At 37.9% G+C, this 17,169-nt stretch overlaps 1 protein-coding gene across 1 annotated transcript in view; it reads left to right on the plus strand.

Moving 5' to 3' along the window:
- Window positions 1-12,406: 12,406 nt before the first annotated feature.
- cdh19 (cadherin 19, type 2) overlaps window positions 12,407-17,169 on the plus strand; it is a 32,585-nt gene continuing 27,822 nt past the window's right edge. The window contains exons 1-2 of the mRNA XM_086306607.1: window positions 12,407-12,485; window positions 12,584-12,648. The gene's annotated coding sequence lies outside the window, so the exon portion shown is untranslated. The remainder of the gene's footprint in view (window positions 12,486-12,583; window positions 12,649-17,169) is intronic.

Consider the following 17,169-nt stretch of genomic DNA (forward strand, 5'->3'; position numbering starts at 1 on the left):
TTCTCGGCATTTTGGAGGCGTAGCTGTTTTACCTCCTCCAGAAGCCCCAGAAGCAGCTCCTGCTGTGCCCTGACTGCGGCCACGTCTCCGCACAGCGCTCCGAGGGAGTTTTTAATGTCCTCAACCTCCTCTGGTGTTGGGCCTTTCTTGGGTGGCATACTGAAGCGAGAGCACGAGGCGGCCACCACGAGGGACCCGGAAGCGGAATTTCTGATGATGGCGCCTGGCTAGGCCTGCTGGCTGATGGTGGAGCCTGGCTGTGGCCTGCTGGCTGATGGTGGAGCCTGGCTGGGTCTGCTGGATGTGGCCTGCTGGCTGATGGTGGAGCCTGGCTGTGGCCTACTGGCTGATGGTGGAGCCTGGCTGTGGCCTGCTGGCTGATGGCTGATGGTGGAGCCTGGCTGTGGCTTCTGCTTCACTCTTCTGTTAAAAAGCACACATTGATCTTTGCATAAAGTTCTTTTTAGTTATTCTTGCAATACGTAGTTTGTAGGTTAGAGTCTTGCTGCTAATAGACATCAACACACTAGCACGCCATGTGCTTTTCTGCCCCCACAGTTGTGTGCGTGCCTGTATCCATACACATGAGGGAAGACAGAAAAAGCTGGTTGGGAGTATAAGGATGTCTGCAAACAGTCTTTGGGATTTGAGCATATACTGCAATTGACAGCACAGCTGGCTGCAATGTTCTCCTGCTGCTGCTGAGTGGAAAATTCCTACTATGAACAAAAGGAAGCCAGCTACACCCCCCCTCCACTTCTTACTAATCACAGACTCTCTCTGTTCTTATCAGCAGGAGGGAGATTGAAAGTTTCAATTGGGTTTATCGTATCAATTGTCCAGACTGACATTCAGTGTAAGGTTTGGCAACATTGTCATGGCCAAGGAAAAATTCACTCGAAACAAAGTTGCAAAGTGCTTGTGACAGAGATGCAAGTCAGGGTGACAAAGAGTGAGATCAATGTGCAATTCAAGGATCTCTCTCAATAAAGTTTGTAAATGTGATGTAGGTTAACTGATATGATAAGAAAAAATGATTGCACTGCATTTAAAAATTACAACTATGACAAATAAGAAGTACAGACTCTCAGCTTTAATTCAAGGGACAAAAACACTACATTAAATATTGAAAAATTAAAGCTATTTTTAAACATAATTCCATGTTGTCAAGAGCTCAAATATATAATTGGACAAATTAACATTAAAATGGACCCTGTGATAGACTGCCTGTGCAGGGTGTACCCTGTATTTCATCCTGTGACAGCAGGGATAGGCTCCAGTACCCTTGTGACCCTGAATTGAAAACGAGTTTAAGAAAATGGATGGATGGATAAATAAAGTGGTTCTTTGTCATTTTTATGCTAATTTAGTATAACCCTTTTATTTTATTTAAAGCTGACTAATATCACTGCACAAACATTTGCAAGGTGTAGTCAAAATTCTGGGTGTTCTGTTCCAAAAAGAGAGCTAACTTGAGCTCTGTTACCCGGTTAACAGTCTTTCTGAACCTAACCTGCTCACTGTCAGGTTTTCTTAAACACTCCTGCTACAATGAAGAACCTATCTGATGCTGGGTTTCATATCTTCATTCATATAGTTGAAATCAAAGCACATATCAAAGCACATTTATTTGCAAAAGTTTACATCTTCCCAAACACTGAAATCCCAGTTATATGATCACTTAATTGTTATATTCAATGTGTGGACTTTAATAATCAAGGATATAGACACTGAACACTGGACATGGTTTAATTATGAGCTCAGAAAAAACTCTATAGGAATGACCGTTGAAGTCAGTCTATGACTTCCAGGACCTAAGTCTAGATTGTCGCAACACTTCAATGAACCCCGACCAAAAAAAGAAAGAAAAAAACTCACCTGTGGCATAGCCAAGGAAAATTCTTAATCTTTTTCTTTCTAGAATTCCAGAAATTCTCAATTTTATTACATTGAGTAACACAGAACGTAGGCCAAGTTATTTTAAATAGTATTTAAAAAATAGCATATGCATGGCATATTCATACTTACTATGACTCTGCATTATCTTCGGTAATCCTCTATCAATACCAATTAAAAGGCTCCAGTTGTTCCAGTATAAATCAGTGGAATAGCTATATCAGTTACTCAAAAACAACCAGTTTTTTAACTTTTTACATGTATTTCAGTTCGAATGCTAAAACAGTTTTAATTTAGCTCTACAATAGAGCTCTAATGGCACTGCTCATCATTGTTCCACTCATTGATGCTAATTGTGCTAGCTCCAGGCTTCTTCTGACATCTCATTAGCTTAGCCCAGCAATTAATTATGCAGCATTTATTTATTTATTTATTCTTACCATGACTCACCGACTGAGAGGTCCATGCAGGAGGATTCAGAAAGCAAACATCTGGAAGCTTATAAAAAATATTAACTGTTAGCGCTTTGCTCCTAATCAGTTTATCAGTTTTACTTTTATTTTTTTGTCTTGTAAGTTGGTGTAAGATGGTGTGCTGCCACTACTGGATGATATTCTAAAGAGACCAATACATTTAACACTGGCAGTTTTGTCCCTTTTGGCTGGTGATGAGACTGTGACATTACCTACTTAGAAGTGTTTAAATATGACAGTCATGACCTGGGTATGGTGCAAGAAACCCCTTATTTGCTATAGCAACATCCGAAATCATCCCTATTTTTTTGTATTTATTCAGAAACATAGCAGTGACATACCTTTACACTGAAAGCTCTTGTGAAAATAGAAAAAAGAAAAAAAATGTATCACTCTTTCTTGCAATTAAATCTTATTTTATACGAATGATGCAGTTTAGAATGCTTCAAATACAGCATGTAACTAATGTGCTTCACATTTAATTTACAACTATTACTTATTTTCAACTCTTCACACAAGTCTCTAATATAATAATTTGACAGGATAATTGCTGTAAACTTAAGTCTCTGCAGTACAATTTATGCATACATAAGCCAGTAAGGTGACAGTCTGATTACCAGCCAAGCATAACCAGCCAGTATCACCAACCATCACCTAAACACATTTATTAACAGATACTAGAGGCACAGATATGCACTACTGCATCTCTAGACAGGTGAGGACTCATTAATCACAGTTTGTAGCACTGCTTTGTACTTTGTTTTCCTCCAAATAGGCTCCCACTTTACAACATTAACCAGCGAAAATTAGTGAATGAGAACATAAACTCATTAGAAAGTGAGGTTACTTAGACAGATTGAATTATTTAAATATGTTCTGAGGTAGAAGTAATTTCAACAATTAAATAGTTACGTTGTATTAATGTTAGCAATGCTTTTTTGTTTTATTTGCTTTTATTATTATGGCCCTATTGTACGTGTTCAGTATTATTTTTAGTGAAACACGTGACCACATTTGGGTGTGATGCTCAGCAGCTGATTTGTAGGTATGAGAGGTGTACAGTTGTAACAGCAGTGATTCAATTTAATTTCCATTTTCTCAGCAGGGACACTGTACATCATACACACTGACATTCTGCCCAGAATTGAGTTTGATTCACTTCAGCTTGGAATGAATTATTTCTATGTTTTTGAAGTAACAGCTCTAAAAAATGTAAAAGAAACAAACGCCTGCGGGAAACTGGGTTTGTGATGGAAATTGATTAGTTGGGCTCTAAAAAGAGAAATGGATACAAATGTTTCACTAATAGTGTTATTTGCTGCCTACTTAATGTCACAACCACATTTTTTACAATCTTACACATTGCAATGGAAAAATGTCATACTCCCTGGATTTGTCCTTATATTATTTATTTGATATAATGCTTTAACATTAGAAACATCTATATCTATGCATGTCAGGCTTAAGCATGGGTGAGTTAAGGCCTAACTTTAAACTAGATACTTCTGTTTGTCTCTGCAAAAGCAAGAATAAATTATCTTCTGATGTTTGAGGTGAACGGAGCATCCCGAAAATAGGTGAATGTCTAAAATAGATGAAAAACTTTAAATGAGAGAAAGAAAAATTACCTTTCTGCACTGTTAGTGTTCCCAGCATTCTGCAATTAGTCTTTCGTCAATTAAAATGTAATAATTTGTCATTAATGTCTGTAAAATGTCAACTTTTTTCAGAGAATAAAATGTGGATAATTTAATAATTTCCAGCTTCACCAACTCCTTAAAAAAACAAGGAAGGATAGAAGCAACTGAGTGAGAGCAGACTTCCAGCTAGAGAGAAACACACAAATGTCCAATAAATCTCCCAAACTATTATAAAATATTAGCTAATCTTTTTACAATTCAGAATGACACGGATGGGGATTTTTTAACAGGTGCATTACTGCTGAAGTGCCTTAGGGGCAGAGATTAGGTGCTGCGCCAATGCATGACTGCAGGACTGAATGAATAATGCCATGAGCTGAGTATTACTGTGACTCGCTACTATGAAGATGGATTTGGCTCCAATCTGAATGTCAATATTTAAGCTTATACTGTCTGTCCCAAACTGACATTTGTTCACCTTCTAGATATTTTTTGCAGCTTATGAAAATCATGTCAGAATTTGCAGTTATTTGCAAACTCATCTCATTTACCATAGAGCAGCCAGTGTGTTTTCCACTGTATAAACATATCTATACATTAACTTCTTGCACAGTTTGTTAAAATGATACTTTTTAGGAGGTTGTGAGAACTGTAAAGAATCAGAGAATCAACTGGAATGTCACCTACCGAAGCTCCGAGATAAGGAGCAAAAATCAAGGTGGCAAAGGCTAACAAGGCATGCTGTTCTCATCACTTGTTAACCTGAGTCATAATGCCCTTTGGCAAGGATTTTCAAGATTCTCAGATGAGCTGCTTGTGGCTATAATAAGTGGCTTCTCTATCTTTTCTGTATCTATATCTCTAATATTCTTCGGTTACAGATATAATAAAACAATGTACCTGTAGTCAAAATTGTAATTATTAAATGTAAGAAACACAAATGTTAATCTAGAGCATGCAAATAAACCTTTAGGTAAATAATGTGCACCTCTATACTGCCTCCACAAAGCAATTTATAATGAGTTTCTCATTAACTCACACACACACCAGTGCCTGCCATGCCTGCTATCAGGAGCAACTTGGGGTTCAATGTTTTGCCCAAGGAAACTTCAGCACATGGTTCATCTGAAGACTGAACCATGAGCCCTTCAATTAATGGACTGCCCTCTCTACCACCTGAGCCACAGCCACTGGGTTCATGTAATGGCCAGTCTGGGAACTCATAGCTTCATAGTCTGCTGACTTAGTCACGAGCAGCAACCAGAGCTGAGAAATTAAGGCCATGTGGATGTGCCAAAAATACCACTTCCATAATGGCCACTTGAGGCTGTCTCCAAATGTGGATCAATCCCCAGAGACTCTGATGTTAAAATGCTCAACTTTACAGCATTAAAAACATGCATACAGCCTGTTTTTGGACTCTGTGGATAGTTTCCTCTTTCAACTTTAGAGCTTGGTGAATTAATTTATAACTCCTCCATCTGGATACTGGTGGTAGGGGCATGGCCACTTTGACTGACAGGTCTCGTTCATTTATACTAACAGCCAAATTGTGAAAGATGAGGTCCATGACAGCGGTTACTTCCCAGTTTCATATGCGGTTGAGCTATAATGTACTGCTTTTCAAGGTTTCAGGTATAGTCAGTGATTATGTGAGCCAAGACCTCCTGTTGTGCATGTGTATCTTTATTTACCAAAGCAACTAAATTAGAAAAATAAACCTACATTGTCGTGAGAACATTGGCAATGGCTTCGAAATTGCATTTGCTAAAACTTGACCGCCCGATCAAACATCCACAAAGAAGATCTGATACTGCAGTGAGACTCGGAGGCTTTGACGGGTAGAAAAAAAGTTGAGTTCAAATTGCTTTGTAATTGAATTTATTTATTAGGATGTATCTGCTAAAATAAGCACTGTCAGAGATTTTGTGAACTAATTTAAATGTAAGATTAAGCTTGTGTTTTTATCATAATTTTAGCTTCATATTGCTATTACTCTGCAATCAACTTTTAATAATTAACTGGACTGATGATTAGCGCCAGAGAGTTAGAGATTAAACATCTATGGACTATGTTTGAAAAGCATTTTGCTAAACATGCTGAATGGCTGCTATAGTATTTAACCATAAGGAAGCTGTTCCATCTGGATGTGCAGTTATTCTGTGCTTGTAACATGCATATATGCACAGGGGTTTCTTTTAGAAATGTACCAACTGTCAAATCCTCTAGCACAGCATGTTAGTCATTTTCCCGGTAATGGATCTCATAAGCAATGCACTCTATAGAAAGACCTTGACAAACAGTTCTTAACAGCTCCGCCCATGGAACAGCTGTCTACCAGCAATACCAACACAAATCACTCATTAATCACCTGTTTGCCTTAAATACTGCAGCCCAGAAATGGCCAGAAAGGTGCCAGCAATTTTATGCTTTCATTAACAGGTTACAGTGATGATTACCTGGAGGGCACTTGAAGGTGATATTCAAGTTTTTTCACAGTTCAGAGATTAAGTATCTACCCCGAGCAGAAAAGCTGTGCTGGAGCATCAGCGGCTTCATAATAGACACATTCTGTGTGCGATACAAAGATAGGGAGCCACTGCTCTGACAGAGATGAGATCTCAAAGGAGCTGAGATGTTGACATAGTCACTGTTGTCCTTATATAACGCGTTCCCGCAGGTCTTAGACTTACCACTTTTGTTCATGTCCCCAGAGGTGGCTGCTTTTCCCACCAACTCAAGGTAGAGGACATTGCCGGGACACAGCAGCTTATACATGTTAATGTTCCCTTTTTCTATTCTACTCCTGTTAGATTGATGGCTCAGCAGTGGTTCTCATTGATCAATCAGACACAATCTGCGTCTCAAATGAACCCAGGCCAGAGGGATTGTGCATTCTTCCAGGGGAACCACATCCCTAAGGGCATGACAGTATGGTGCACTGGATCGATCGTTTTCAACTTTTTTTGTATAAATACTTTGTAACCTTGCTAATTTATTATCTTAATTTCTCGGTGAGAAAACCACAATAGGCGCCACCCGTCCTGCTAACATAGGCTCGGCTTATAATTTTCATCTTTGCGGTCAAGGCTGGTGAAGGATTACGGGAATGATGAGAATTAATTATGCATTTCATCAGCATGATGGATACCACACGTTAACTCAAAACTATATTTCCCCTGAGAAGAGAGAGAGAAGTCGACTCATTCCTTGAATGGATCCTCTGAGCAATGCTGTCAGTTCAGAGGAGGAAACTTTGTTGACATTTAATTGAAAAGAATTAATATGACTTTCTTTCCACAGTGGCTGCTGTAGGAGACATTACATTTGTTATCTAAGGTACTTAACAGCATGCAGAGAAATTCCTAGAATAACACATTTTGATTTTAAAGATATGTAACTATTTAGAATACATAGAATAATTGGACGTTTTTATTTAAAAGCCCTTTATCACTTCAAGTACTGCAGATTTTTGAGTTATTCTTCTGAAACCATTAAGTTTAGGACACATTTAGAGTGTATACAATGCCACTCAGCCTCTAAGAGGCAAATCATATTAACCTGTCATCATTATAATTAGCAGAATATATCTTTCCTAAAAAACAAACAAAAAAAACTGAAACAAACAAAACAAAAACTGACTTTTTCGTTTTAGAATAACAGCATTTAGATTAACATATTCATCCGAGCCATAGAAATGCTTTTAAATATGTTTTTAGTTAATGTTAAAAACAACAACAAAAAAGAAAAAACATAATAATAGGGACAGACTGTAAAGAAACATCTATGTATTGTGTTACAGAGATATCAGCTGAAGCTGAAATTGGATTGGACTGTATTCCTGTGTAATATCACTTTAAACCACAAGATGGTGCAACGAGTCAGCGTAGCATCAACATGATACATACAAATTAGTTTCAGCCTAATATTTGTAGTGAATTAAGTACAGAGTGAAGGATATATAATTTTCTAAAAATGTGCATTGAAAACATAAGTCATTTTTTTTCAAAATCGAAATATAAAAACACAATAATATCAACAATTCATAAGTGCTAAGACGAATGCACAGCTAACTGGGGGGGGGGATCAGATGGACTAGAACCTTGTGTTAAAGCACTGTCACCATTTGTTTAACACTTTTATGAAATTTTGCCCTGAGACGGGCTGGCGACCTGTCAGGGGTGTACCCTGTGCCTTTTGCTCTGAGACAGCTGGGATCAACCCCCGCGACCCTGAAAAGGAGAAGCAGAAGCAAATAGATGGATGGATTAAATTTTGTGTAATATTTGTATTAGACTATGTTACCTTTATGAGTGCATTCCACTTAAAGTCAGCAATATTCAATATGGATTGTCTACAATAAATGTATCTGTTAATCCATCCATCCATCCATCCATCAATCCAGAGTACCCATAGAGAATCTGTGTAAGCACTTGGAAACTCCATATGGAAAGGCCCCATTCAGCTGATGGATCCCTTACAGTAAGTCCTTTCTTGCTGTGAAACAACAATCCTAACCACTATACTACTTTTTATCTCTGACGTATCAAGTGACCGCAGCTTACAAATAAAGATAACATGAGTATCCAACAGCACAGAGCACTCTTGTGCAACTACCTTAATTAGATTAGATTAGATTAGATTAGATAGAACTTTATTAATCCCTCGGGTGGGTTCCTCTGCGAAATTCGATTTCCAAAAAAGCACAGCACCGACAGAAGTTACAGAGTTAATTCTCACTCATTGAGCAAATTTGTGCTACTGTGCGACTTTCCACCTAAAGCTATATATATTTTATGAATGGTAAGACTTTAAGTGATAATTGAAATAAAATACATGAGACTCCAGAGGTTTTCCCTTGCTGCCCACGAGTGCTGAGTTATTTCTCACTTGTGCCACATTCATGAAGGATCTAGAAAACTTAACTAACTCATCCACCAGAAGCTAGTCAAAAGTTGGCTGCCAGCTACTCATTAACTGATTGTGTTTTTGGTTCAAATAATGATATACGAAATAACATACTGCAAGCTAGGAAGAAATCTAGATACATTAAGATACAGATTAAGTCTGGATTAGTTAAACTTTAGCTAAGGAAATAACCACGTCTTTTTGCACAATCATTACTTATCATCAGATAAGCAGTCTTGTTGTTGCTTGCATTTATATCCTTGAGCAGTGTTTACAAGTCTTTGCAACCTTTCTTTTGTGACCCAATTTCGTTTCCTCCATCAGCTCTGGCACTTGACAAATACGTAGTCTCATGCGGAGAAGGTAGGGAGTGGGAGAGGATGCTGATGTTTCCTGTCGAACACGGAGATCCACCTCAGGCAGCGTCAGCTCTGTCCTTATTTGTCATAAGTTTTCCCATGGCTAAAGACAAAGGCCAAAGAACGTATGAGGAACATGCATTTTTAATGTGACATCCTCATCAAATTCACCACAGTGGACTGAACTGAATGCCAATGATGTTTTATTTTCCCTCCAATTACAGAAACACAGTGCAACAAGGCAAATGCAAGCTGTGAAGGACAGTTTAGAACTCAATCTCTTGTGAACTGAACTTGTGAACTTTTTTGCGGTTGATTAATTTTTACAGTATTTTTTCCCAAAAGATTGTCAGTCACTTATCACAGTCTTTAAATAATGGCGAAACACATTGGTTTAATGTCAAAGCCACATTATTCCCATTTTGTACCTCTTGCAAAGAAAATGATGTCTTCATTGATAATGAATAATGCAGGATACTATATAAACAAGCAGTGTATCACAATTAGGTGTTACATTATTTATATAGCATCACATTCTGTTGAATGCTGATTTGACCAGACTCACCTTTATCTTGTTGCGAATATGCTGACCATTACCCTGTGCCCATTATTTGACAGTGCTGAAATGTCACAAGAGACTGAGAGATAGTCGGATTCACTGCTGTGTTCAGAGAGAGGACGAGAGCAGGAATGTAAATATTTCTTGCTGGCACTAAACCGTAGCTTTCATCTCTGATGTTCTTTTCAGTGGTCGCACCACACTCCATCATTATAATGAGGGAGGCTCAATTAGACAAGGTCTGCAATGGGGGTTTTAAATGTCACAGTGCAGGTCCTGACATTTCTCTGTTTGATATGGAATCAGAATGGGAGTGGAGTTCACAGGGAGAACTAATCTCAACTCCTGAAATAACAAATTCCACCCTGTCACAAAGCTCTGAGGGAAGGCTGGTGTGGTCACTTTGGAGACATTTAAACCCAGCAATCCTAGCTTGGCCTTCTTAGATCTTACTAATGATGGAATCTATTTGCATTGTTTAACTTTGTAATTATCCCTCTGCGGTTTGTGTTTACAGGAACCATGCATTTTATCCAAAAGGTAATTGGTTTGTTACATAAATAGACTCGAGAATTACAAACTTTTAAGTTGTGGTAATTGGAGTCACCACCATTAATGTTTGTCTTCAAGCATACTTTACAGTGATCCTACTGCTACTGTTACGATTATCATGATGGTGTTATAATCTGTCTCAAGAGGCCGGCTAGATGGCACTATCAGTAACTTGCTGCAAAATAAATTCCATATACTTACTGGATATTCCATTAATTGCACTCCTTAGCTGCTTGTTATCAAATTCAAATTCAAATTTTATTTGTCACACACACACAACCATACACAGTATGACATGGGGGTGAAATGCTTGTAGCTGTACAATGCCCGACCATTAAATGACAGAAGAAAAGTTCTACAATATTTACAATTTACTACAAAAATTTACAAATTAACTTAGGAATTTACAGTAAAGAATGTGCAAATAGCAGAAGAGATTAAATATCTGCAAATATCTAATCAACCAATTACATGACAGCATTGCATACCATGTAGCAATAATCGAGACAAATTCAAAACAGGCACGAGCATGTCTAGGAAAGGTAATTTAAATTACTTTGAACGTGCCATGTTGGCTGGCTGTTCTGAATCAAAGAAACTGCTGATCTATTGGGATTTTCCCACATAACTCTCTATAGTTTACAAAGAAAGGGGAAAATATCCAGGAAGCAGCAGTTCACTGGGGGAAAATATCTTGTTAAGGTCATCAGGGGCCATATGAGAATGGCCACACTGCTTCAAGCTGTTACTGGTGCCAAGGAAAGCACAAGTAACTCAGATAACCACTTACTTACAACAAAGGTATGCAAAGAGCATCTCTGAATGCACAACACGTCCAGCCTTGAAGCAGATGGGCTACAGCAGCAGAAGATCACACACAGGTACCATTCCTGTCAGCTAAGCAACTGTCAACAGCAAACCCAAGCTACAATTTTACAATTTCAAAAATTGTACAAATGTTGGAAAAAAATGTTGCCTGGGCTGGTGAGTCTCAATTTGTGACATGCAGATGGTAGGTCTGAATCTGGTGTAAAAAATATGAAAGCATGGATCCATCCTGCCTTGTATCCACAGCTCAGGTGCCGGTGATGTAAAGGTGTGGAGGATATTTTCTTGGTAGACTACTCAAACTAGGTTCTTCAACATGACAAGAAATTTACATTAGAACAATGACCATAATGCACCTTTGGGATGTGGGGAAAGGGGCGACTCACATCATGAATGTGCAATATGCTATTATGTGATACTCTCATTTCTCAGGAAGAGGTACCTAATAAAGTGGCCAGTGCACGTAAAAGGTAAAAACTTAAGCAGCAGGTTATGTATACTGTATGTAAAAGTCTGAATTTCTTCAGCTTCAGTAAAGTCCAACTCTGGAAGAAGGAGCCACACTTTTTATTTAAGTAGAACAAATAAAGCAAACATACTGTTAAAGTCTTTCAGTGAAATAAAAAAAGGAAGTGGAAGAAAATGAAATGAAGGACAGATGTTTCCAAATTATGTGGTGGCAGAAAATAAAATAAAAGGACATTTGTACATACAAAAACAAAAACTCTCTTGTAAGTGTCATTTCTGATCATCTGAAAAGCAGATGATCCTTTATCCTTTATTTTCCAGCATATACCCCTAATTAACCCTTTAAGAACTCAGAGAATGTGGAGTACAATCTAAAATGATTTTCTTTGGAAAACGCTTGTAAAATCATTTTTTAAACATATTTAAAATGTGACCATAGCATGCGGGAACAGCATGCTCCCTCATCTTGAATGTCAAAAAACAGACTGCTGGCGTCCTATCGCTTGCAAAAATAGTGACCTTACAGTGGATGAATTACTGTCCTGTCAATGTTCTAGCTCAACTCTAATAAGCGCAGGATTGTTCACAGAAATAGGGAGAAAAAAAGATAGAAATCCTTTTGCAAGTCTGGGCTGTGACTATTTGCATGGTGATGAAGGCCCCGAGTGTTCTGCAGTGTTCAGATGTGAGTCCCTAACAATAGACCCTGTGTTTGTTCTTCTTCAGGAAGTTTGAGAAGAGCAGAAAAGGGGCAAAGAAGAAGAAGATAAGGGGAGGTCGTCAGTGGAGGGGATTACGCATTGTGAGGACTATGAGCATTTGCTTCTGCTATTGTGGTGACTGAATTGCTTTCCAGTACCAGGGTATTTAGTTAAGCAGATTGTGTTTTCTTACACTCAGCAATGATCTTTCTTGATGGCAGCTGGTGACAAGTGGCTTGGGTGACAGAAGAATTACACAAACAGGTAGGTGTGGTCTTGGTTGCTAAAGTGATTATCTTTTGTAAGAAGATAATTCGATGCAAGTTTATATATTCTCTAGAATAAGAAAAAAGAACACAAAGAATAACTTAGCTTGAAACATAAAAGCAGGGCACAGCTTCACTCCATGAATTCTAAATGAGCCCGTGGGTTCTGTGTATTAGTCACAGCAAGACATCTGTAAAGTTTTTGCTCTTTATAGATGGCTTTTGATGGAAAAATAGCTTCCTATGAAATATACTTTTTTATTCTATTGAGCAATTGACTCCTGTGTATATTCTACATTTTCAAATATTGAGTTAATGAAAAAGTAACAATTAAATAGATTATTATTACCTATAATGATGTGTGTTCAGTGTTTTGGGTCACTTATTTAAGGACAATAAACGCAGATATACAAATACCTGAATATACCAAAAACATTCTCACGATACAATTAAACAACCAAGAGAAAATAAAGTTTATGTTATGTTAGCTGTTTATGTGAATGGACATGTGTGAATAAACAAGGACTAAATGCTGGGCCACTCAGTACACTAAACTGATGATTAGTTGTAGGCTATGGAGGACCATGATTGCTAAAATTACAAACCAGTACAGAATGAAATAAATGACTCCATATATATGACATTTTATATAAATATATGCCTTCAAATGCCCAGAAATTAAAGTTAGAATAAAAATACACTTTATAAACTTATATAAAATGCTATTTTTTTTATTATTTTTTTTTAGCATTTGATCGCTATAAACTTATTTTCCAGTTTTCCATTCCAAAATTTTCCATTTCATCTGTTAATTTAATTATTTTAAACTGAATTTTTCCTGTATTAGTTTAACGTTCTGTATGCACCCCCACCACATTTCTTTATGTTTTTGTGCTGCATGATGCAAAGAGGGCTTGTCATTCAAAGTGTGTTATGAAATCAGACATCTGCCTCTTGTATAACAGAACAACTGATCAAGAAAATTCCATTATGACGACAGAACGCTGTCTTCATAATGGAATTTTGCTGATCAGTTTCAATAGTACACAAATAAAAGCTATTCTTGGGTTATGGTTTTTATTTTTGGTGTGAGAGGCAGCCAGGTCCAGATCCTGGATGCACCCCCAAATACATTCTGCTCCCTGAATCTAACCTATGAAATGCAACAACAGTGCTGCAAATCAAGACATTTTTTATAAAGTGAACATAAATACTCATAAAGAACAAATACAAATTAAGTAGATGAGACTCCTGATAAAAAACAAGAGAAGAAAACTTTCCAACAACCCCACAATTGAGTTATTAGATTCAAGATTCTTCCCTAAACTAATAATAGTAATTATAACTAATAAATAAACTAATCTAATCCAAAATTAATAACTGAAAACAAAACTGTTGGTAACTCCCAGCTCTAATTTCTAAGAGTCAGGAGTTACTAATATTGTTCTAATTTATCTATCAAGAGTAATGTTAATAGTTATAGTAAAAATTGTTGTCTAAAGGAAATCTAATAATTAATGAATAAAATTGCAAAAAGCACCTGAAGAATAACATCTGATGGATGTGAGGGAGGCAGACAGGAAGAACAGACGACCATGTTCCTTTTCTGGCTTTACATGTGGGCAGTTAAGCCTTCTATAGCCGATCAGCAGTAGGGATAAATCATTAGAGAGAGCAGTTTAATATGCATTAGAGAAAATACAGCAGGATGGTCAATGTACCAGTGCACAGGGGCATGTGTAAGAAATCCAAAAACACAATAATAAATTAAAAATGGATAAACTGATTCATAACATGAAAATAACATGAAAATGGCACAGTAAATTAAATAATATAAAAGTAAATAAACACAAAGCAAGTCGTATCAATTCATGTATCAACTTGTAAATATATTCCTCAATGTTTGCATTAATTTTTAATGTCAAAAGTGATTAATTCAAAAGCATACTGACTTATTTATTCCATATGAGTCTGCCGTTTAAGTTATTTTCACTCAAAATATTTTCTTAAAAAATATCTGATATCTTCAAGCTTGATGTAATACTTTTGTATCAAACTTTTTATTATAATGAAATAGAAATTCACTGATTCCTTTTATTTTATTTTGCAATAACTCTAGTAGTATCACTTAATTACTGTTGATGGAAAAGAAAGGAGAGAAATAACAGGATGTAGTGCTGTTGCTGATTACCGTCAATGGAAATTCGTGACATTTTGCTAAGCAGCAATGATTTCCACTTGTGCACATAATAAAATCAAACAAATTACTTACTAACAAGTACATGATGGCTTGACATTCCCTGGTTGTTCTAGTTCATTCTCTGGACTTGTTTGACACCCCGATTAGAAAACAAGTGCTACATGTCAGTGTTACTGTTTTATGGAGCTGAACAGTAAACAACCAAGTCCCATGGTAGGCTCCCAAATGACCAATTAAGGACATTTTGTCTTAGAAGCTTGATCTTAAAGAAGTGAGGCTTAACAGATGTTTTTTCTTAAAGATTTCAAACAGTTGTATTCAAAGTGTATTTCAGTGCTTCCTTTTCTCAGTTATCATACACGGCACCACGTAAGAAGATGATTGACGGTTTATGCTTGAAAACCACAATAATTAATTATCTCATGAAGCTAGTATTATTTAGCAGTTAGAATGAGCATTGTATATTGATACTGACATGTCATCCACAATGTCAAGTGAAAGCTGCTTTTTCTTTATTGCTGTGTTGCAACATTTGTGTTGGCACATTAGACACAATTTAATAGCATCCCGGAACCATTCCTACAAAAGAGCGTCATTTTATTAGCTAGAACACATCACCATATAGGAAAATGATGTGACGGTCTCAGCGCATCTAGTGCTTAACATTGTGAGACTGCAGCTCATTGTCATTCTGTCATGTGGTAGAGTAGCGTTCTGTACATACAGGCTACAGGAGGTCTGCTAGAAATGGGAAGAAGGCCTATTAGAGGTAATGAATGGCTGTCAACCACAGGGCACTCTGCATGTACAGCATGTCATGCAGAATGAGAATTTCTTCTGAAAGGAACCGTGGAGTCCAGTGATCTTTCTTTCTGTTTTCTTGTTTCACTGCTTTTTTCAGACCATATGCATACCTGTAAAAATTAATAACTATGAAATCATAATCAAATCATAATCTAAAAGTCTTTTATGTAGACTTTGGCAGGTTCACCGTTATTATCAAGTACTATTAAGATAGTTGTCACCCATGGACATACAGTGGGGCAAAAAAGTATTTAGTCAGCCACCGATTGTGCAAGTTCCTCCACTTAAAATGATGACAGAGGTCAGTAATTTGCACCAGAGGTACACTTCAACTGTGAGAGACAGAATGTGAAAAAAAAATCCATGAATTCACATGGTAGGATTTGTAAAGAATTTATTCGTAAATTAGGGTGGAAAATAAGTATTTGGTCACCTCAAACAAGGAAAACCTCTGGCTCTCACAGACCTGTAACGTCTTCTGTAAGAAGCTTTTCTGTCCCCCACTCGTTACCTGTATGAATGGCACCTGTTTGAACTCATCATCTGTATAAAAGACACCTGTCCACAGCCTCAAACAGTCAGACTCCAAACTCCGCCATGGCCAAGATCAAAGAGCTTTCGAAGGACACCAGGAAAAGTATTGTAGACCTGCACCAGACTGGGAAGAGTGAATCTACAATAGGCAAGCAGCTTGGTGTGAAAAAATCAACTATGGGAGCAATCATCAGAAAATGGAAGACATACAAGACCACTGATAATCTCCCTCGATCTGGGGCTCCACGCAAGATCTCATCCCGTGGGGTCAAAATGATCATGAGAACGGTGAGCAAAGATCCCAGAACCACACGGGGGGACCTGGTGAATGACCTGCAGAGAGCTGGGACCAAAGTAACAAAGGTCACCATCAGTAACACACTACAACGGCAGGGAATCAAATCCCGCAGTGCCAGACGTGTTCCGCTGCTGAAGCCAGTGCATGTCCAGGCCTGTCTGAAGTTTGCCAGAGAGCACATGGATGATACAGCAGAGGATTGGGAGAATGTCATGTGGTCAGATGAAACCAAAGTAGAACTTTTTGGTATAAACTCAACTCGTCGTGTTTGGAGGAAGAAGAATACTGAGTTGCATCCCAAGAACACCATACCTACTGTGAAGCATGGGGGTGGAAACATCATGCTATGGGGCTGTTTTTCTGCCAAGGGGACAGGACGACTGATCCGTGTTAAGGACAGAATGAATGGGGCCATGTATCGTGAGATTTTGAGCCAAAACCTCCTTCCATCAGTGAGAACTTTGAAGATGAAACGAGGCTGGGTCTTCCAACATGACAATGATCCAAAACACACCGCCCGGGCAACAAAGGAGTGGCTCCGTAAGAAGCATTTGAAAGTCCTGGAGTGGCCTAGCCAGTCTCCAGACCTCAACCCCATAGAAAATCTGTGGCGGGAGTTGAAAGTCCGTGTTGCTCGGCGACAGCCCCAAAACATCACTGCTCTCGAGAAGATCTGCATGGAG

The sequence above is a fragment of the Aulonocara sp. 'chitande type north' Nkhata Bay genome, linkage group LG9 (genome assembly GCF_057382095.1).
Source record: "Aulonocara sp. 'chitande type north' Nkhata Bay isolate Kocher_YH1m ecotype deep benthic linkage group LG9, A_spYH_male_GT1.1, whole genome shotgun sequence".
Classification (NCBI taxonomy): domain Eukaryota; kingdom Metazoa; phylum Chordata; class Actinopteri; order Cichliformes; family Cichlidae; genus Aulonocara; species Aulonocara sp. 'chitande type north' Nkhata Bay.